Source organism: Magnolia sinica, chromosome 6, assembly GCF_029962835.1.
Source record: "Magnolia sinica isolate HGM2019 chromosome 6, MsV1, whole genome shotgun sequence".
Lineage (NCBI taxonomy): Eukaryota > Viridiplantae > Streptophyta > Magnoliopsida > Magnoliales > Magnoliaceae > Magnolia > Magnolia sinica.
The window spans coordinates 65,305,040-65,328,668 of record NC_080578.1 but is presented as its reverse complement, the minus strand read 5'-3'; the positions used below and the strand labels follow the sequence as shown (position 1 = coordinate 65,328,668).

The following is a 23,629-nucleotide window of genomic DNA, read 5'->3' as shown; positions in this document are numbered from 1 at the left end:
AGGATATTGTATATTGGGAATTATATATTAATAAATACATGATTAATAGCATGTAAATAGTAGCATGTTAATATTAGAAATTATATGTATATATGTGTATGAGATTTTAATTATTTTAATTATAAGTAATATACAAAAGTAATGAAGTCTATATTAACATTAGTATTGGTTAGTAATATGTGATGAAAATTTACAAATGGACCATTAGGACCTTTTAACCATTGACGTCCAATTTTGGAATCATCGGACCACTAGATTGACGGGAAACCACCATTAGGACTACAAATCAAGTTGTGGGCCCCACCTAGACATTCATCGGCCTGACCTTTGATCCCGGGCCCTGCTTGGGGACTCCCAAATGGAATGGACGGAGTAGATTTTCCACAATCATCACGATGGACCCCACACCCGCATCGCATGTGCACCACAGTGGATGCACTCGCTGTGCACTGTACCTGTAAAGGCAGTCAAAACTGCCTTGACCGAGCTTTCTCAAAGGAGAAATTTCCTCTCCTTCCTTCAGCGTCGGCAACAGACGGATGACGTCCTTGAGATTTTGATCGGTGGCCCACCAAATGAAGTCGAATCTCTAATCCAAACCGTCCATCGTGTCAGGGAGCTCCACCTGACCAAAACCCGACGTTCATAATAGATTTTCTTGTGCACATGGACACACTATCTTCACTGCAAACCATCCCTACAAACACATCAGTTTCCAAAAACGGAAACTGTCTCCTGCTGTTGCCACGAGGGCGATCCGTGTGAGGATAAAACCTCTCATCTTATCCCTCCGTCCGGGCACATCTCGGCCGTCCATTCTAGTTGTGGTTTAGGGCTTCAAAACCACTACGGTTTCCATCTTACCCACCGAATTTACAAGCGGTTTCAGTCAGAACAAATCCAAGCCATTTGTTACTGATCCAATGGTGCTGGGATCTTAGGGTTAGCAAATAAAATGGGATGGATCGAGCAGTAGGTTACCCTCATCCATTTTCTAGCAGCCACATTAAAAAAAATAGTTGTTTCCTTCCAAACTCAAACCAACCACTCTAACCTTCCTTGAGCTTTAAAAAAGCCTATCTGGAAGCTTTCTAAGACCCATAGGAATCATCTGAAAGGAGCGGATTGGAGGAAGAAGCTCCACATACGAATCCACCATTTTAGCTCGGTCATCTTCCTCATTCAAAGCTACACCGAGCCGCGGTTCGAGTTGGGCCAGTTTGTGCCTCACTGGGTTTCCAGCAAAGGAAGGAGAAAGGAAAGAAGGGAAGGAGAAGAAAGAGAGAGAAAAGAAAGGAGTGAGGGAGAAGAAAAATAGGGAGTGAGAGAGAGAGAGAGAGAGTTGTCGTTTCCTTCTATCTCCGAACCCACCATGAGAATGTCATTTGAGCTTCGTTTTCTAGCTCCTACTAGCTCCACCTGGGAGGTCTAGACCCTCCAGCAACATCATTTCATAGGAAGATGGCCCGCATCCAAAGCTGCATTAAAGCCACTTCATCTTCCTTGCCAAAACTCCATGCACGACCACCGTTTCGGCTCACTGAGCTGTTGCAATTCCAAGACTGGTTCAACCTTGGATCGAAACTAGATGCAAGGGGGAGAAAGAAGAGAAATAAAGAGGAAAAAAAAAAGAAAAGAATCAACAAAGTGATGGGGGTGCGTGTGTGGGGTAGCCGCACCAACCTGACCGGGTTTTGTCCGAGCCAGGGACGGGTCTGGCCAGATCCAGATGTCGTCTGGTTTGAATGGAAGGCCTGCTGGATATTCCAGCAGGGAAGGATGGAAGAGGAGAAGCTGAAAGAGAGAGAAGAGAGGGAGAGATTATAGAAAATGCAGAGATGGAGGCAAAGGAAGACTCCATTTCCTCTCAGTACTCTTCACATCTGTGCTTTCATTGTAGCTTCCATCTTCTACACTGAAAGTAGCAGAGAGATCCAACCCCAAGCAAAGTCTCAAACGTCTGCTACTGATGTCACTCCCCATGCCTTGTTCACTGCTTCTCTTCCCACCAACTTCTCCAATCACTTTCCACAAGAGATTGTATGTAGGTAAGTTGGAATCTGGTCCGAGCCCAGACATTGTGTTGGGCTGAGATCTGAGCTTGGTCTAACCACAACTATGGGCCGCTACTGGGCAAACTCAGTGGGCCACACCACGTATCTCAATGGGCCCCACCACACATATGATGGGCTGCATGTGAGGCAGGTCTCTGTGGGCCAGAATCAGTCCAATCAGCCCACCTCGGGCCTGTGTTGCTGTTGGGCCCCATTTGGTTCAGCAGGCCCACCTCAAATTATGTTGACATTGGGCCAAATTCCATGCCCCTCCACGGTAGAAATAGGCATGGGCTCAATCCGTCCCATATATGGGCCTGGATCTGAGCCCGCCAGCAAATATGACACCATCCGTTGGGCTGTATCAATGAGACACTAGTATCTACTTATCATTTCTAAACACTCTCATTGATAGTAGATCACCCTAGTTGTTACCACTCTTATTGTAAGGATTTCCAATATTAGGTATGGTTAACCATTAGTAGGATAATTTTGCTAAGTAATATTTATTACAGAAACTTGATATTAACAATTTTCATTATTAATGCTACTCTTATTTCATCATTGGTTATAACACTAGTATCGTTAGCGTTAATAGACAATTAGTATTTTGTCACCATAGATAATAGGTCTTGATATTTATTTATTATCATTAGTATTACTATGATATTCGTAATTATATAGCATGATATCCATGCCTATATTAGTTATTATAAATAAATAAGAAATTTTACGGTTATTAAATATTAGCATTTTATTTATCATGTTTGGATATTATCATTGTAACAGTTTGTACAATTTAATATCATCATGAAGATTATCATTGCTACATTAGCTAACATTAGCCGCAACAATGATGTTAATAAATATCTTATAACTATTAAATTAACATTTCAATTATACATTAGCTAGAGGTTCAAATCCCAAGACCTAAGCCTAGACCTAGACTCTAGAGTGAAGCCCTAAACCTAAGTGATCCAAACCTTAGATTATAATCTTGGCCATAGATAGTTTGTACAACTTTGATCTAACCATACGATCTTATGATTCATGTTAGGATTTGACTCTAAGGGCGTCTTAGCGACACTAGAAGGTGATTCAAAGTATAAGGTGATGATTCTTCCCCTTGAGTTTTCCATCTTCTCATTAGCTTAAGTTATAGTTTTTATTAAAAATTATAATCGATATCTCTCTCTTATAATCACATGTGTTAGCTGGTGGAAATTGAATTGTTGTATTACCTTCTTAATGTTCATCTTGTATATTTGTTCATGCTTGTGGATTATTTGTGTATTGCTTATGGACTTTAAACTGGTACATTAGTGGAAAACCCCCACCTATAAATGTACACTCATACTTGGGATGTAACCCGACTGGTTGTGATTAAAATGGACCTTCGACTTAGTGGTTATTGAGTGGTGGTCTAAATTGATCATTAATGTGGGGCCTACCATCTAGGGTTGTTGAGTCCAATAGTTTTCAAGGATGGTCTTTTATCGCATGGTTTTAATACTCGCCCTATGAGGCCTATTTTGATAATTGCCCTATGTGGCTTGTTTGATATCGCCCTATGTGGCTTTGTTCTAGTATTTTTCCTATATGGGTTCGATGTTTTATACCGTGCAACCATACGATGGTAAGCCCCATATACTGTAATATGATTGGCCACTAGTCGATGGGTTTCCATTAAACATCCTAAGATGGTAGCCTCATGAGCCGGGGATGGTGGTAATGGGACACTATGCCTGAGCTGTCGACCTACGCTGGGCCCTGTGCTCCCTGTAGTGACCGTGAGCTTATTCTAAAATGGCTGATTGCAATTGGACTAATAATGGGCTGGCAAATCATGCACGCATAGCATACTACGACGACTTGGATCATTATGCCCATACAATTATGCCGCATGTTGCGCTAATGACCAGTCGATCGATTTATGATGTTGACTTGGATCACTCATGCCCATACGATTACGCCGCGTGTTGTGCTGATGACCAGTCACATCCTTGGGTGACGACCCCATTGCCTGTCTGGATGTTTTTCTTGGGGTACCGACCGTCCGGATGATTTACTCGGGTCGATGATTGCATTTATACATCCATGCACCTAATAAGACTGCATTTACTCTGTTTTGGTTGTCTGGATGTTTTATACTATCTCTTACCTAATGCGGTGGTGTGTAATCTTGAGGGGAATTCACACTGAGTTGGCCACTCATCCATCAAATATACAACCGTATAGGTAGTACAGGTGGCTTTAGTGATATGTATGTTCAGACTTGATGAGGAGCAGGGTACGATTGCCAAGGATGCATGGCTGTATTTACCTGGAGGAGCTACGTGATCTTGCGGCTTATATTTATATGCTTTTCGCTATTCTTCATGTATTAAATTTTTGTAAATCTTGTACTTGTTAAATTCAGAGACATTGGTTTGTATAAGTCATTATGGGCAGCTTCTTGTAAATTTGAATGATAATGAAATTTTCATTTATGTCCATTTGTCCACACTACGCTCATTTGCTTACTCTGATGAAGGAAAAAAAAATGTACACTCAAATTTAACCATCCTTTGAAGCTAACACTCGGGTTTTTGGGACACGGGTCATATACTCAGGTCTTAAAAAGTCGAGGTGTTATATGACGGTTCATGACCGTCCTTTAAGTAATACGACGCCCCAAAATATGACGGCCCATGCGACGGTTCAAAACCGTCCTTTATTGTCATTTGAGACGGTTTTCAACCATCCTTTTTTCATTGTTTTGGTGTAGTGTACCATTAATGATGCTAAATGAATTGGGATATTGCCGTTCTCATTTGCGCCCTATTGGGATGATGATACAAGGGTTTAATCAAGACGGATAGCGAGCTCTCGACAAAATCACACTAACATTGGAGATAGGGGAGCTAATGACAAATGTTGTTTATCATGTCATTAACATAGTAACGACATATAATCTCCTCTTGGGAAGACCCTGGAAGCATCAATATGGCATCATATCATCGACTCTCCGTTAATGCTTCATGTACTGTAAAGATGGGACTCAATATAAGGTGATGCCGATGCAAACCCTTATATAGAAGGGGAGTCTTTCTTCACCGACGCCGGTTATTATGACGAGTTCGCTTCAGGGAATAAAATGGAAAGCAATGAGAATAAAACAACAAAAGGCAAAGCAAGCACAGTGTAGAATGGGGTCACAAAAATAGAGTTATGTGAGAAAGAGAATGTGAAGCAAAAATTTCATTTCATGCCAAGACATCTGAGATGATCGGGGCAGCCTCTATTAACATTATTATCGCCTAAGCAATTAGAAATTTTGCAGTCAAACTATATGATGCCACTACCACATGCAGAAAGGAAAAAACCATTCCCAGCTATGCCTAAGAGGTTCCATGTTGAAGATAGTTTGAAAAACCCTGAGCCTATTGAATTTTATGCAGTCCCAGAAGCATAGGTAGAAGAAAAGATAGATAAAAAGATAAACTTCACAAAATTAACATCTGAAGATCTAGAAAGATACAGCTCCGCTAGTAAAAAGATAATGAAGAATATGGGCTTCGATTGTGAAGAACTAGCTGGGTTAAATAGTAGAAAAGGCATCTTGACCCCGATTAGAGTCAATGAAGAAAAACGAGAGAAGCACTGCGGATTAGGAGGAGAATCTTCAATAAATATGATTATTGTTGAATCAGTCAAACGGACAAGCTGAAATGATCAAGCATCCTTAGGCGGCTCCGAAGCATATAGAAGATGGGGGAGGGGGGGGCAACCGACGATCAACAACTTACGGGAAATAAATCTAGGGACAGAAGAAGAACCTCAGAATACATTTATAAGTGCCAGTCTCCATGAACAAGAGGCTAACCAGTATATTAAACTATTAAAAGAAAACAAAGATGTGTTTACTTGGATGTAAGACCCGTATCCTAGACCGTACCGTTCATTAGACTTTCGCATTCCTTCACGTCGAATTCTGGCAACCTGTGACCCGTAATAGACATTTACGCGCGACCCTAACTCACATCCCGTATATCAGAGTCAGCTTGACCCGAAACTTGAACACTTGCGACGCACCGTCGCCACGGTTCCAATGCCATGACTTGCGCGCTGATGCGATACCCAGGCCAGGAGTTGTGGGCCCGTGTTTATTTTGAGGAAAATGCCCCGCATGCGAATTCCAAGAGAATCTCTACAACCCATCACATTAATCAATCAAGTACACATCCTATCACAAGTGCAAGTCAAGTACAAGCAACCCATCCCTCTTCCATTCCCAAAGTCAACTCTCTCTCTCTCTCTCTCTCTCTCTCTCTCCACCCATCCCTTTCTTACACTCACCCATCACCCATTACTCACTCTTACATCACCTCTCTCTCTCTCTCATTTTCTCACTCCATTCAAGCAATTCTCAAGGAGAGGAAACGTCCATGAGAAGAGCTAAGTGTGGCCCACTCCCTACCCCTAGATCCTCCCCATCCAACCCTTCAAATCTCATCATCCTCCATTAAAGGGAAAGCCTATGAGCTAAGGAGTCCTTGGAGCCTAGAAGAAGCACAAACGGTGGGTGTTGATAGCCTTAGATCTTAATATTTGATATAAGGCCCATTTGTGATGGGACCCATTTTCACGTATGTGGTTATAAGAAAAGAGGGGCCTATAGTGTCGGGGTCCCTCTATCTCACTGTCTCTCTCTCTCTCTCTTGTGATGGGTGTGGCCCACTTAATCCACACCATACAAGTCGTGGGCCCCACCATGATGTATGGATTTGATTTCCATCGTCCAGATCATGGGACCACCATGATATGTGCTTTATTCAGGCCGTCCAGCAGGCCTGGACGTTGGAAAATACAAATATCTACTTGATCCATCAAGTGGGCCACGTGTACGTGGACCCCACCTATTGTATATGTTTCATCCATGCCATCTCCCTGTAGGGCCCATCTTGCTGGGCTATCTAGCGGACGGGCTTGCTGCCCGACAGTCTGGACAGGCCCAGATGGAGAGAAAATGCAAATATCAGCTTGATAGAAGTTGGTGGGCCACACGTATGGACCCACCAGATGTATGCGTTGCATCCCTCCCATCCACCGACGCTGGAAGCCCACCAAAATGTGTATGCTTCAGATCCACACCATCCATCATCTGGACAATGGGTCTGATTATGAGGCATGTGTAATATCTGGACCATCCATCTGATGGACGGTTAACAGCTTGGCTGCTGTATTGACGCTGCAAGTTTCGTGGGCCCTCTCTTATTGTATCTGTAGTATCCACACCGTCCAGTCATTGGAAGTGGTTGTGGACCCCACCATGATGTATTATCCAAGCCGTCTAGGGCCTGGATGTTACCATAAGAAATAAATAAATAAATAAATATATAAATAAAAATATTATAATAGTATACATATGATGGTGGGCCCTATGTGGCACCCACCCATGGGAAACCTAATTGGCTGGCGTACGCCTCACACCAACATATTGCTGACGTCACCAAGTTCCGTGGAACCCACTTGATGTGTGGATTCCATCCACGCCGTCCGTCCATTTGGATGGAGCCCACCATGATGTTAGTGATGGTTCACACCGTCCACATGGTTGGATGGTGGGGCACGCCATGATGTATGTTCTATACCCACACCATCCATTTATTTTATATCCAAGTCATCCGTTTGATGGATGGTGGGCCTACACACCAGCTATATATCTGCTGTATTTACGACAACAAGTTCTATGGGTCCAGCATGATGTATGTGTTACATCCCAATTGTCCATCTGGACGGTGGGCCCCAGCAGCAGTCTTGCTGCCTTACTGCCAGTAGTTATGTGGGCCCCTCCGTGATGTATGTGCTATATACGCACATCATCTATCTAGATGGTGATGCGTGGGCCCTCCCAAGGTATGTGTTGTGTATGCACACCGTCGATCTAGACGGTGCCGATGGGCCACACTGTGATGTATTTGTGGCCCATCCATGAGGCCCAACTTAATATATTTGTGGCCCATCCATGAGGCCTACCTCGATATATTTTTGGCCCATCCATGAGGCCAACCTTGATGTATTTGTAGCCCACCCATGAGGCCCGACGTGTTGTATATGAGGCCCATGTGATGCGGCCCACTTGATGTTTATATGACCAATGTGATGAGTCCCAATGTGATGTTTATGTGGCCATGAGTGAGGCCCAATGTGATATATTTACGGCCCATTTGGTAAGGCCCATTGTGATGTTCTTGTGGCCCATTTGTTGAGGCCCATTGTGATATGTTTGTGGCCATTGATGAGGCCCAATGTGATGTATATATATGACCCTTATGATGAGACCCATTACGATGTATGAGAGGCCCATTTGGCGAGGCCCATTGTGATGTATTTAAGGCTCATGGATGTAGTCCATTGTGATGTATTTGTGGCCCAGGTGGTGTGGCCCATGTGATGCGCCCCATTGTGATGTGTATTAAGCCTGTGTGAGTGGCCCAAAGTGAAGTATATTTGTAACGCCCTGAAATTTGGGGGTCGAGCATAACTCAGCTCCTGAGTTTCAAAACATCACTTATGCAATATATTTGATGATGGATGTATGTTGGCTGTAAGAGTACGCAAAACATGGAATAGATTAAGCCAAACTGTAAACATAATTCAGGGATAAGTGAACGACGCAAGCGGAAGACTTAAAGAAACATAAGTGTACATGTGCAAGTCCCTGAAATACGTATACATGCCAGGTCATAACTTACAAGTGTTGCTATCAAAAATACAAGTATTAAATGACATTTTCTATTCCCAAAAGAAAACCCAGAATTCCCGCGCATCAGGACATGGCTCACAAGAACCTGCCTGAGAACTGCATAAAAGAAAATGCGGCCTCATCATCCTCGAACTCCTGCTCTGCCTCAGGGGTCGCATCAATATCTGCATCTAAGACAGAGTCTGGTTGGTGTTTAAACACCGTCCCAGAATGTGGGAGTGAGTGATCAACTCAGTGGAACAATAAAGCAAAGGTTAACATGTTATCAATTCAATCAAGCAGTAATGATAAAGCAGAACCATCAAACATGTCCTAATTACTCTTTTTAGTGCAAGGATGTATGTAGAATGATGTGTGCCCTCACCTGTACACCCTCAGCGTCTTCATCTTACGTTACGCATGACATCACCTCAAGTGCTCCACCTCTTCCAGGCACATGCAATGCGGTGCATGAACATGATTACAAGTTGTTATTAGTCCTTTTCATACAGCCGGATTGGGAAGCTAAGGTACCTTTCTCATATCAATTTTCACACAGTGATCCATTCTAGGGTTGTCAGTCCTAGATCATCTCATACGATCATATGTTTTTAGGTCGTTGCAAAGGGCTCATCACCAATCAATGCACGCCTATCATACCTTCGTTACCACTCTAAGGCTCGTCGCCCTAATGCGGTATCTAGGTATGCTCGAAGTCACTACAAAGGGCTTGTCACCAATCAATGTAGGCCGACAGCACGAATATAGTGTCCCATACCACCATAATCGGCTCACGAGTCTGGTTGCTCACTGGTCACTACGGGGAGGCTCGTCACCCCAGCGTTGGCCGACAGCTCAACCACGGTGTCCCATACCACCATGTCTGGCTCATGAGTCTTAGCGGATCAAGGTACCACGGTTAACAGGATTTCATCGGTAAGTTTGGTACCCTAGATTCATACAATAGCGTCCATACATGGTGAACATACATTGGACAATCGGGTTACTTAACGAACTCGACTAGCACGAGCGCACGTTAGGTTGAACGACATAGAGTGCGCAAACACTCCGCGTGGCCAAACCACTGCCGACAACTCTAATACGACTCGGGTTCATCAAATCACGTCCTTTGTGGCGAAAGCAACCTCAGCCACGAACTCAAGGCTGTTTACCGATTTCCTGGACTAATTCATAGTCCCAAACACATTCCACTACAACAGATATTCATATACCATTTAGAACAGTAATGGAACAATAATTCAAATCATATAGCATATGAGCATTTGAAGAATATCAACTTAACATGAATTTACACATAAGTAATACTGGAAGTTAAACAACAAGGAATGTGACTTACATATAGGAAATCATATACACCAATAGGAGAGTTGAGAATCGCTTCTCAACGCTTGCAAATAGGATAATATGTTACACTTTAAGCCATTCAGACATTTCTACAAACACTTAGAATACATAGTTCAACATGCATGACGTATATTGAAATACATGCATTTGGACAATTCCTTTTGCCAAGGAGTTGACACACATACATCTAGCACAAATACACGACAAATAATCATGGCAAACACATGTCCATATTTTATACGTATACGGTACTTTCTACATATACATAGAATACACAAATCTCTACACAAGGCATATATATCAGGAATACAATATAAACATAACCTTTAGCATGTGAAATTGCACCCACAACAAGAATAAACCATTAACTGACATTGAAAGCCTTGAAAACCATAACCTATACGAATATAGTCCGCACCTTAAACTAGAAATAGCGCACCGAACTGATTCAAACGATATGTCTTCGTCAACGGCAACTAGATAACCTAAGGCAAGAATAGAAATGAGCTACATCAACACATATACTATTCTAAGCTCTAAACAGATTAGGGTTAGGTTAACTTACCAAAGAAGGAACTTAGAATCGCTGGAATAACGATTCAAAAGTGAAGGTTTAAGGATGTAGAGCAACAGGAAAGAATCTTAAGATGATTCACCAACTTCTCTCTCACTTTCTCTCTCTTTTCCTCTCTCTTTCTTAGCTAGGGTTAGGAAATTCGTTTGGAAAAGAGAGCTAGAGTTTTAAGGTCTTTATATAGGCTTAACATTGATGAAAATAACCCCAGGGCCAAGGTATACTTAGGTTATAACCAAATCAGGCTTCTCTTGATCCAACGGAGCACTTCCGGTGGGCCTTTTTCCGCGTGCGGTCGGACTTAAGCTCACTGACCATGGATCTAGGTTAAGCTGAGTTTTCGTACCGATCGGCTTTACAAATCAGCCGTGGCGGACTACACTCAATTCAACGGTCACCGAAACTCGATCAGGTCCATAAGCACCATGACATGCCCGGGCCATCTTCCCTGATCCGAGGGTGAAATTGGGTCAGAATCCGACAATCAGATTGCTTAAAATCGTCGCGCAAGCGACACGACTCAGATTTCATAAAATCACATTTAATTTCTCACCGTTCTCACACTCTTCACTCCGGACTCAATCAAATCGACCCAGAACATCATCTGGACTTGATTTTTGAGGTGATGGCCAAGTCCAACATGGTGACCACAACAGTCTAAGATCATCGCTATCGAACTTTCGACGCGTGGTCCAGGTCCAATCCAAAGTTTCTAAAAATTCCCAAGAGCAACTGGATTTAGCGATGAATCTCAAATTTCAGAGTAACATAGTGCTAACGATTCTACAAGTTTTGAGTCATGCAGATCAAATTTAAAGTGATTGATGCTAATTTCACAAGCAATCGAGTTTAACGCTAATTAACCCACCAATAACTTTTAAGGAAAATAGAGGTAGTACTCGGGCTATGGCACGAAATTTTTCGTGTCATTACAATATTACCCCCTTATGTGAGGCCATGGGCCCACTATATGTTTGGCCCTATGAGGGCCACTCCTTGGGAGTAATGTTGGTTGAATGTCCACATTGATGGGCAATGATGGTTAAATGTCCACATTGTGACCTTCCCATAGGCCCTTTGTTAGGCTGATTATCGATGCTGATTATTGGTGCCGATTATCGATACTGATTATCAGTGCCGATTACAAGGCCAATGCTAATCATCGATGCCGATTATTGAGGCCGATTATCAATGTTGATCATGGTGCCAGTTATCGATACCGATTATGAGTATGTGACAGCATAGCTGAAAATGCTCTGGTTTTTCAATTAGTGTGAGTGTTGAGTCAGCTAGACAGAGGAGCCCCATAGGAAGATTGATCAAGCGACTGTCTCAACAGGATGTGTGCCCGAACTCTCCACAGGTAAATCGTAGCCTCACATCCCATGTCCCAAAACACTAGGTAATTAAAACCCTTAAAAATTGGAAAGAACATCTTAAGCTTTTGGTTAGAAAAATTTTTCAAAACTTCAAGAAAATCTTTATGTTTTCTACCTTTGTCGATTTATTGATACATGGTTCGATAAAATCGAACCTTGTTATCGATGTCCTTGAATCTCACTCGATATTATCAGAATGAGGACATAAGATGTCTAGCAACCACAAAAATCTCTGGATAGAATTATCGATGTATAGATAGAGGGTTCGCTATTATCGAAATTTGAATCTCGAGTCTATCGAATAGACTGGATAAAATCGACATCAGGTCTGTTGTGTCCAAAGTTATGCTAAGGCAAATCATGTAATTTTGATACATCGAAGAGCTCCTTGATATCCTCAAAATTCAAATCTCGAGGATATCGGAAGCTCTTCGATAATATCGGATTAGGACACATTTCTATCCAGCAAGTTTTTCAAGTTGTTTTTCTCAGATCAAGAGTCACTCGATAAAATCGATATTCAAATATCAATCATATCGAGGCATGGTCGATTTCATCGAATGTGGACACAATCTGTCCAATATGCTTATAGGAAAATTCCTTGAAATTATCGATGAATTAACACTTCCCTCGATATCATCGATATTCAAATTCCGATGATATCGAGTGATGCTTGATCATATCTTTTACTTGAAAATCTTCAAAGGCAAGTCTCTCACATTTTTAAATGTTGAGGAATTGAACCTTGTGTCGATGAAATCAAAGTTTAAAATTCGATGACATCTACGCACGTTCGATTTCTTCGACTAGCTGGCAAAAGGTCTCAAAAGCGTTTGACATTTAAGTTTGTGTCATCGAGCGGCCAGTCGATGCTATCGATAGTATATGCTAGATTATGTCGACCATGCTTGATGATATCGAACTCTGTCAAAAATGTGATCATTTTATATCCGTTGGAACCTTTTGCCTATTTAATGAGAGCTTGCCCTAAGTTGTTAGATAAAGAAAATAGAGAGTATTTTTGAGTGTTTAACCTTACATCATATACCCTAAGCCTTTTCTCTCATTGAGGTTCATCCTCCAATCCACCCTCTTCATTGACATTCAATAAAGTGGATTGGGGAATGAACTTCCACATTTAAGGATCCTGCAGCTACCACCTTAATGGCAAATCATTAAGCTGAGATGTCTTGAATGCATAGATGTTGGAATCGCTCTATCTCCCTTATAGGAAAATATTTAATAGAGTAGGATTCCATTATAACCTTGACCCAACCTGTTGCCATGTATTATTACATCTTCTAAGTTGTGGTTCAAGGAAGCAGAAGATTCTTCGTCAACAAAGGAGGAGATCTTTGACAACACGCTGAATGGGGCTCATCTACTTATTTGTAAGTCATTAGAGTCCAGAGGACCCTTGTGGTCATTCCTTCTTAGGATTGGGTCTAAGGTGTTTCTCACCCCTTGGAAGTCCTCATAGGAGGCTTCCGGCGGGAGTGTATGTGAGGGTGCTTTGTGTTGACCCTTGCTCTGTGGAGAGCATAAATTGGTTAAAGGTGAACCTGTTTAAAACCTCCGGTTAGAGGTGAACCTGTTGTGAAACTTTCGTTAGGTTCCTTGTGTGGATCCTTAGCCAGTGGGGCCTAAAAGTCGGGTGCTGTGTGTTGACCCTTGCTCCTGGGAGCATAAACTGTGTCGTTTAGACACGTCATGTTAGCCTAAATTTAGGTTGTACTGGTTAGAGGTGAGCCTAATTTAAAACCTCAGGTTTGAGGTAAACCTGTTGTGAAACATCCGTGTCACGCCCCAGACTCGGTAACCGGAATCACAAGGAACCCGATGGCCGGTTTTGGCCATAACAGCCTCCATAGTAGCCCATTCTCGACTCCTGAGGCAGGTTCCGATCTTAGGATCCTACAAGGAGGATTTTCATAATAGTATAATCATTTCCGATACGAGCATACCTAAGATCACAGCAAGTACATCTGAGAATAACAAAGACACACATCAAAAAATCCACTATAAATTTGAACTTTTACAATCATCCATAAGGTCCAAAGGACATACATAAGAAAAAAAGGAAAACAAAGAGAAATCAGCAACACTGGAGTCCACACTGCTTAACTCTACTCCATGCTCTAGTGCTACGGCGCCTACCTAGAGTCTCCTGCACGCATCAATCGTGCATAAGCTTATAAAAGCTTAGAGGGTGGTGAAAGTGTGTGACAATGGTGCACAGAAGAGTAGTAGGAGATGCAAAAAGGGAAACATGCTCAATGAGAATATCACTAGTCTTACTAAGGCTTATCATGAATACGATGCGATGAGTACTGGACGCCATACCAAGGTAATGTATGAAGGGCCTTACATAGCTAATGCTAATGCGATGCAAATAATGCCAGTACTCATATCCAAACCATAAGTCAAGTACATTTCTAACTATTAGGAAATCACCGGGGTCCATTACACTGCTGAATGACCGCCGCTATGCAGACCCCACATAGTCAAACGAGTGTAAGAGACCTTACTACCCGCCTGTGGACAACCAATCACCAATAAGGCCTGAAGGTAGCAAACTCATTTACGAGCTGATTAGACTCAGCCTAGTAATGCCTCCTCACACCAGGCAGGTAAGGCCACACCCCTATCCAACTGATTACATGATAGTGGGAGTCGCGACCTAATGGTATAAGGCCCTCCTGCACTCATGTATTCCACTCGGTTACAATGTTGGAGCAGATCCTTAGTACCATGGAAGTTTTGAGAATTTCACCTATGTGCATCCTATGCACCCAGCATGCTCAACTAATATTTTCGGTGTCGACATATACGGTCATCGATGAATACCCTTGTGGAGGAAAGGCCCTGATGAAGTAAGGGCGGATATCCACAAGCTATGCAATGCCAGATGTATGAATCACACAATCACTCATGCATTAATCCCAATCATCTATCTCTCGGGGAGATACTAACATGTTCTACACTATGACACAACCATGGCCAATCATACCTCAACCAAGCATGCATATGATGCATATGGGAGTGGGCCATGAAGATGAATAGGGGTGCCAATGAGGTGAAGATGAACTCTCTACCTAACCATGAAGGGTTTAGGTACTTAACCAATTCCTCATAAGGAATACAACCTCTAGTGGGGGCCCATATACCTGGGGTAGCCCACGAGACTAAGGAGAACAATGGTATGGGCCTAAATAGATGAAATGGGTCTAATAAGGGTCTATGGTGGGCCTTTAACCACCCATAGAAGCCCATGGGCCTACCTTAGGGCCACCAATGTGGACATCTAACCACAATTGGTCTCTAGGAGGTAGTCCATCTCTAATTGATCATGGATCAAGGCCCAAGGCCCATGCAACATCAGAAATAAGAAACAGGCAGCCATAATCATACCACAAACACTCATGTTGGGCTTCAGAAAGGCGGCCCAAGGCCTATCCAAAACATGGGTCCAAGGGAAACACACATAGCCCAACCCATATATACCACTATGGGCCCATAAGGGAAAGGTTAGGGCCCCAACATAAAGGCCACTAATACCATATATTGTGGTGGTCTAGTGGGCAGCCCATTGCTCAAACCACATGGGCAAATGTCATGCTCTTAGTCAAGTAAGTTGGGCCTACAACCCGGCCCAAGTATTAAAGTTGATTTGGTGGGCAACTAAGGGCCCATCTACTTGTGTAATCCGGCCTACTAACCCAACACAATAGTATGGTAAAAATGGCCCAAGAGTTCAATGGGCCTATCTGGAAAGTTCCAGCCCAATTGGGCCTAAAGAGTTCAACAACTATATATATTCATGGACCCAATTAAATTCAACTGTGGTGGGCCTCAAAAGTGCATTTATTAAGCCCAACATTTAAGGAACCAAAGGTATAAATTATTCCCTCTAAGATCTTCACAATGTGGTGGGTCCCACTCCTCAAAATTTCAGCCCAAAGGCCAAGCATAATTATAACAAGTTGCTGGATTTTTAACCTAACAGGTTTATGGGCCTATTGGAGTCCAGTAATTATTTCATTTGATTAGGACATCAGCCCAAGGGGTCCAACTATCAAGTCAGAGGGCCCCACCATATAGGGTTACATCATATGACACAAGGGAGTAGGTGGGTCACACAGCTAGAACAAAGTCCAGAAGGTAGCCCACATGGGGCGTCCCATATGGGCCTGAGTATTTGGCCCAAACTGACCCAAATTTGCAAGCCGCACCACGGTCAGCTCTAATGTCCATTGGGCCTGAAATTTTGTAGTGTGATACTTAAATTGGTGTGCCACACCTCAAAAATTTTGAAAATTTTTAGACATTCCTAAGTATTTTAATTAATTTAAATGAAAAATTCTGTCCAGAAATTCGGACTGACCTGGACGTCCCAACGTGGTGGGCCAGTTCGACCCTCACCACGGTGTGCACAGGAGTCCATTGGCTCTAAAAATTAGTAGGTGGGTCCCAAAATTGGTGGACCACCTCCTTGGAAATTTTCATTATTTTATGAAATCCTGAAGTATTTTAATTAATTTGAGGGATACAATCTAAACAGGGTGGAGTATTACTAGAATATGACTGTGCTGAATTTGGGCCATTCCAATGGGTAGGTCCTGGGCCTCCAAAATTCTGAAAATTGAGGCCCAAGGTCCCTCATCATGTATAAAATAAGAGGAAACTCAAAAAGGTGGCCCACTATCATCAGAATAATTTATGAATTTCAGTTTACAACAGTCTACATTGCTGGACTGCATAGCAGAAAATCAGGCTGACCACCTCTCTTGGCCCACCCTTTTGGATAACCAAATGGTGTCAGTTGGGGCTGAAATTTGGTATACTTATAGGTGGGGTCCACAAATTTAAGAAACATATATTACATGGGACCAAACACCCCTCTAAATGCCCAAAAATATGGCCTTAAGATGACCCAAAAATCTGTCCAGACAATTCTAGACAGCAACATATAATTGAAAATAAATAAATATAAACACTATTTAAAAGGGGATTTAATCCCAGAAAATCATGGTATGGACCACCCTAGTGGGCCCCACAAACATCCAAACCCTTCTCATTACAAAACACCCCTTGCATGTGCCCCATATAGGTGGATTAGGGGGCTCCAACGTCCAAGGGTGGACTGTCATGGATGTCCACCCTCCATGGATGGTCTGGATATTTTTAGTCCACAAAGTGGGCCACACACTCATGATCAGAAGGTTATCAACAAAGGAAAATAAGGATTCAGCCACAAGGGAAGGGTGTCCGCCACATTGAGGCCCTTCCCCTCATCACTCATGCATACACATTCCACTATCACAAGATATACAAGATTATATGATCATAGGATTTCTACTTGAGATCTATGGTCGAGATGCAATCTCCACCAAGGATCAAGGGTCCAAATGACCCAAAGATCCCTGATCAAAGAAGGAAAAGCCATGTAGGGGTCCATGAAGAATGACCCCTTACATGGAACATGCATGCAAGTGAGATTAGTTATGAGCCCCATCCATGAAATCTTGAGGGCCACCACCATCATTTGATGGGCCCCACAAGCTTCAACTTTAAACAAAAAAAAAGGAAGAACAAGTAAGAAATGGAAGAAATCTGAATTTGTAATTGCATGCACACCCACCTTAAGAGTTCTTTCAAAACTCCACTCCAAGCTTCTAACTATCCAAGGAAGCAAGATGAAGGGTTGAGATGGGTTTTCAATGGAGGGATTGAGGGGAAAAAGGAGGAGAAGGGGCTGGAAAAGAGGGAAAATGGGGCTAAATTTTTTTTACAAGAGAGAAAGAAAGAGAAAAGAGAGTAGAGAGAAATGAGAGGGAGAGTATGGAAATTTGCTAGAAAAGAGAGAGAGGGAGAGTAATCATCACTCTCTCTCCTATATAAGAGAAAAATCATTATAGCCTATGGTGATATAAACTATGTTGCTATGCTTGAGTAGGGATGGGTAGTGTGTGGGTGGTGGGTGGTGTAGGTTATGGGGGGTTTAGATAGTGTATGGGTAGTGTGTGTTAGAATTTGCACAAAAGAGGGTGACCACCTTGAAAAATATGCCCTCCACACTAGGTGGGCCACATGATCATGCTCAAAGGCTACAAATGAGACACACACAACTTATAATCCACACATCGGATGGACGCACAAGACGCGTCGTTGGAACCACGATGACGATGCAGTCACAATGGCATAGGTCTCAACTCGATCTGAGTCGAGTCTTCATGACTGGGCTCGCAGATGACCGCAAACACTATCCAAGGGTCACGGGTCACCGGGATTCGAGTGGTAGGACCGCGGGACTAAGATGGATGGAATGCATACTTATACCCACATGCACACAAGTGAACTTGGGTCGGGTCTCATAACCCTCCCCACCAACAAAGAAATTTTGTCCTCGAAATTGACAAAACTGGAACAGCAAAATGCATAACATCATCATACATATATCAATCATCAATCTCAAGAGAAGGAAATACAAGCAATCAGTCCTCAAACAAATGGGGATAACGCTCTCTAATCTTAGCCTCACATTTCTAAGACGCCTCGGCCTCCGAATGATGACCCCATTGCACCTTCACTAAGGGAATGGCCTTGGTCCTGAGAACCTACTCCTTCTGATCAAGAATACGAATCAGCTGCTCAATGTAGGAAGCATCCTCATGGACCTCAAGTGGCTGCTAATGAATCACGGGAATAGTGTCCGACCCACATTTTCACAACATAAAAACATGAAACACGTCGTGGATCATGGACAACTCAGGAGGTAAGGCAAGCCTATAGGCCACAGCGCCCACGCGCTCAGTAATCTCAAAAGGGTCATCAAATCTCGGGGTGAGCTTTCCCTTCACACCAAAGCGAACCACGCCCTTCATAGGTGAAACCTTGAGATATACCATGTCCCTGATTGCGAACTCGAGGGGTCAACGCCGACGTTCAACAAAACTCTTTTGCCGGCTCTGAGCTGTGCGCATCCTTTACCTAATAATATCAATAACCTCTGACGTCTGCCGCACAAGATCGAGACCTAAGAGACAACGCTCTCCAACCTCGGTCCAACAACTAGGAGATCTGCAAAGTCTGCCACAAAGTGCCTCAAAAGGAGCCATGCCGATAGTCGCTTGATAGTTGTTGTTGTATGCGAACTCGGCGAGGCATATTGCTCATCCCAACTACCCGCGAAGTCGATGACACAAGCCCTAAGCATATCCTCAAGGATCCGATTGACCATTTCGGTCTGCCCATCCGTCTGCGGATGATATGCGGTGCTGAGATGCAAAGTGACCCCCAATGCCTGTTGAAAACTCCTCCAAAACTGAGACGTAAATCTGAAGTCTCGGTCTGAAACGATCGAAACTGGGATGCCGTGTTGTCTCACTATCTCCTCAATGCATATCCTCGCTAACCGGTCCATAGACCAGGAAGCACGTACTGGAATGAAATGAGCCGACTTCATCAGACGATCGACGATAACCCGGATGGTATCGTGACCGTGCTAAGTCCTTGACAAACCTGCGATGAAATCCATCGATACATGCTCTCACTTCCACTCTGGAATGCTCAACGACTGCAAGGGACCAGGGGGTCTCTGATGATCGGCTTTGACACGCTGGCATGTGTCACACTCAGCCACAAAACTCACAATCTGGTGCTTCATCCCCTGCTAGAAGTACTGCCTCCTCATATCACGATACATCTTCATGGAGCCCGGGTGGATAGTAAGTCTCGATCGGTGTGCCTCGGTCATCAGATCCCGACGCAACTCTGGAACTTCCAAGACGCACAATCGGCCTCTGAAGTGTAATCCACCATCGAAAACAATCTGCCACTCACGCACCATCACCCTAGCCACCAAAGAGGGTTGAATCGACAAGCTCGAAAGTTGAACAATGGAAGACTGCAGACCGAACTCAAAGTCAAACTCTGATACATCCTCGAGCATCTACCACTCACGCACCATCATCTGTGCCACCAGGCCTCATGGCTGGCGGCTGCGCGCGTCTGCCACCACGTTTGCCCTGCCCAGGTGGTACTAAAGGTCGAAATCATAATCTTTCAGCAACTCCATCCATCATCTCTGTCGCAGGTTCAACTCAGACTGCGAAAATAGATACTTCAAGCTCTTATGATCTAAGAAGAGCTCGAACCTGACCCCATATAGATAATACCTTCACACCTTCAGTGCGAAAACGACTGCTGCGAGCTCCAAATCATGAGTGAGGTAGTTCAGCTCATGGACCTTGAGCTAGTGCGAGGCATACGCCACTGGCTTCCCATGCTACATCAGTACAACACCCAAGCCAACTCTGGAGGCATCAGTAAAAATAACAAAACCCTTACTCCCATCAGGAAGAGTGAGAACAGGAGCGGACGTGAGGCAGTCCTTCAACTCCGTAAATGCCTTCTCGCAAGTGTCACTCCAGACGAACTTGACGCCCTTCCGCGTCAATCGGGTCAGCGGTGCTACAATACAGGAGAAGCCCTCGATAAACCATCGGTAATATCCCACTAGACTAAGGAAGCTGCGAATCTCGGACGCGTTCGTATGCTAGCCCCATTGACGCATTGCATCAACCTTCGAGGGGTCCATAGCGACACCCTCCCTCGTCACCACATGACCAAGGAACTTCATCTCCTCCTGCCAAAACTCACACTTCTCCAGCTTTGCATACAACTGGTGGGCACGGATGGTCTCAAGCACAATCCGCAGGTGCTCAGCATGGTCCTCTCGGGTCCTCGAATATACAAGAATATCATTAATGAATACCACTATGAACTGATCAAGGAACGACCGAGAAACCTTGTTCATCAGTTGCATGAATACAGCGGGCACGTTGGTCAGTCCAAACGACATGACCAGGAACTCGAAGTGACCATAGCGTGTCCGGAAAGCCGTCTTCGGAATGTCCTCCTCTAGGACCCGAATCTGATGGTAACCAGAACGCAAGTCTATCTTGAAAAAATACTGCACACCCTGCAACTGATCGAACAGATCATCAATACGGGGAACTGGGTATCGGTTCTTGATGGTGACTCTGTTGAGCTTGCGATTGTCCACACAAAGCCGCAACGAACCATCCTTCTTCTTCACAAACAATACCAGGGCTCCCCAAAGTGAACTATTGGGACAAATGAAACTTAACTCCCAGAGTTTATCCAACTACTCTTGTAGTTCCCTCAACTCCAATGGTGCCATTCGGTAGGGGGCCTTTGAGATAGGCGCAGTACCGGGCACCAAATCAATTTGGAACTCCACCTGCCGATGTGGCGGCAAACTCGGTATCTCCTGAAACACATCTAGGTACTCACAAATAACTGGCAGCTGCTCAATACTCTCTTCCACAGAATTCTCAACGACCGACGCCAAGAAACTAGATAACGACTCTCCTCTAGGCTTAGTGACGAACTAAAACACTGGCAAGCCTAGAATATGAAATGTAATTGTCCTCGCAGCACAGTCTAAGACGACACCATACTCTGTAAGCCAGTCCATACCCAGAATAACATCAAAGCCTGTCATCGGCGTCACGAATAGGTCAGCGGGAAGAAATATCTCACCCACCAACACCGGCCAAGAAAGAAAGCGATGGGTCAACACAACTGACTTCCCCATGGGAGTCAAAATGGCCAAGGCCTCGGACACGGCCTCCGACAGAATACCGGTCAATCGGAAAAACTACTCGGCCACAAAAGAATGGGAGGCACCAGAATCAAATAAAACATGAGCAATGAAGGAAGAAACAAGAAGAATACCCTCGACTACTCCACCGGTCGATGACTGCGGGTCCTGTCCTGGCGCCTGCTGCGCAGAATAAAAACAGCCCTGATTTGGTAGGGGAAGCAACCCGGAAGACTGAGGGTCCTGAGTCTGTGCCTGCTGGGCTGCGATACATACTTGACCCAGGGACCGGACATATGGATATCCCCTCTACTGGTGCTGCGGCTATTGCTGTCTTTGCTGTTGTTGTCGCTGCTGAGAAGGTCTGCCTGGCTACCTCTGCTGCTGAGGAGGAGCCCTAGGAGCGGCGCATGGAAGCTGAGCTCTCTACTGCTGCTGAGGAGGACGAGGAGGAGGTAACTGAGGTGGCCTCTGCTGCTAAATGGGGAGAGGGCACTCACGCCTCCGATGCCCGACCTGTCCATAGCTAAAGCATACACTAGAAAAGGGGCCGAAAGATGAAGCGGCTGGCAGTGCTGACTATGATGATGAAGCTACTGTCTGAACCACAAGCTGCTGAAATCCTGATCTGCCCCTCCATCTCTACTAACGGTGCTGCCTAGAATTGCTGGCTGGCACTCTCCTCTTCTGGTCTCCACCGGAACTATGCTTTCTCGACCTCTGGGTCATAGCTCAGTCCTCCTCATAAACTAGTGCCCGATGCATAACCTGGTCAAACGTCTCCAAGCAATGCCCTACTACACGGCTGCGAAAGGCAGGAAGCAAGCCAGTCATAAAATGACAAGCCCTCATCTTCTCATCACTGGTGAGATGAGGAGCAAATCTAGACAAGGCCAAGAAACGGGCCTCATACTGAGATACGGTCATATCACCCTACACTAGGGTCTCAAACTCATTCGCGTGCTGGATCTGCACGTGCTTAGGGAAGAACTTCTGGTCGAAATGGACCACAAACTCCTCCCATGTCCACACAGACTGAGGTCCGACCATCCTACATGCAGATGACCACCAATGGCGGGCCTCACCCTTAAGGAGATAGGTCGCAAGGAATACTCTCTGACCCGCAGGACACTGTATAGTGTCAAAAATCCTCGCAACCTCAGTGCGCCAAGCCTCAACTGTAGAAGGGTCAGGATCACCACTAAACCTCGAGGGATCATGCTGCCGAAACTCTTGGGCTATCGCACTAGCACGCGGTAAATCAGACTACCTGGAAACCTCAGTGGTAGCTAGCTGATGGGTCTGTAATGCGGTGGCAATAAGCTACATCAACTGCTAAAAATGCTCAGCTCCTATAGGTACTGTCGGAAAGGCAGGGGTGGCACTCGCCTCAGGCGGAGGTACGGGTGCGGCCGACGGGGTAGGAGCCTCAGTAACTGGAACAACAGTCTCAGTAGGGGGAATAGGTGGGGGAACCGGAGCAACTAAAGGTATGGGCGCTATGGGCGCAACTGGAGGAACAGGCCGGATCCGGACCTCAGGAATCAGATCTTCAATAACGGGAGCAGGATATGCTTGAGTAAGATGGGTAACTCGGGTGCCTTATCCACGGGCACCACGACCATGGGTGCCACACCCACAAGTGTAACAACCATGCGGCATCATGTACAAAATAATGTCGACGCAAGGAATCAGGACAATTACAGGCTCAATACGGAGCGAAAGGAAGGATCTCGGGACACTACTTGTCCCATGTTCTTGACAGACCTACGATGTTCTCCTGAGTCATCCCAGAATTACTTATTATACTCTGATACCAACTCCTGTCATGCCCCAGACTCGGTAACCAGAATCACAAGGAACCCGATGGTTGGTTCTGGCCGTAACAGCCTCCATAGTACC

At 44.4% G+C, this 23,629-nt stretch overlaps 1 long non-coding RNA gene across 1 annotated transcript; it reads left to right on the top strand.

The window, feature by feature from the left end:
- Positions 1-2,852: 2,852 nt before the first annotated feature.
- On the top strand, positions 2,853-4,568 carry LOC131250060 (uncharacterized). The gene is made up of 2 exons (XR_009173026.1): positions 2,853-3,164; positions 4,293-4,568. It is a non-coding gene; the product is annotated as an uncharacterized LOC131250060 (long non-coding RNA).
- Positions 4,569-23,629: the final 19,061 nt, after the last annotated feature.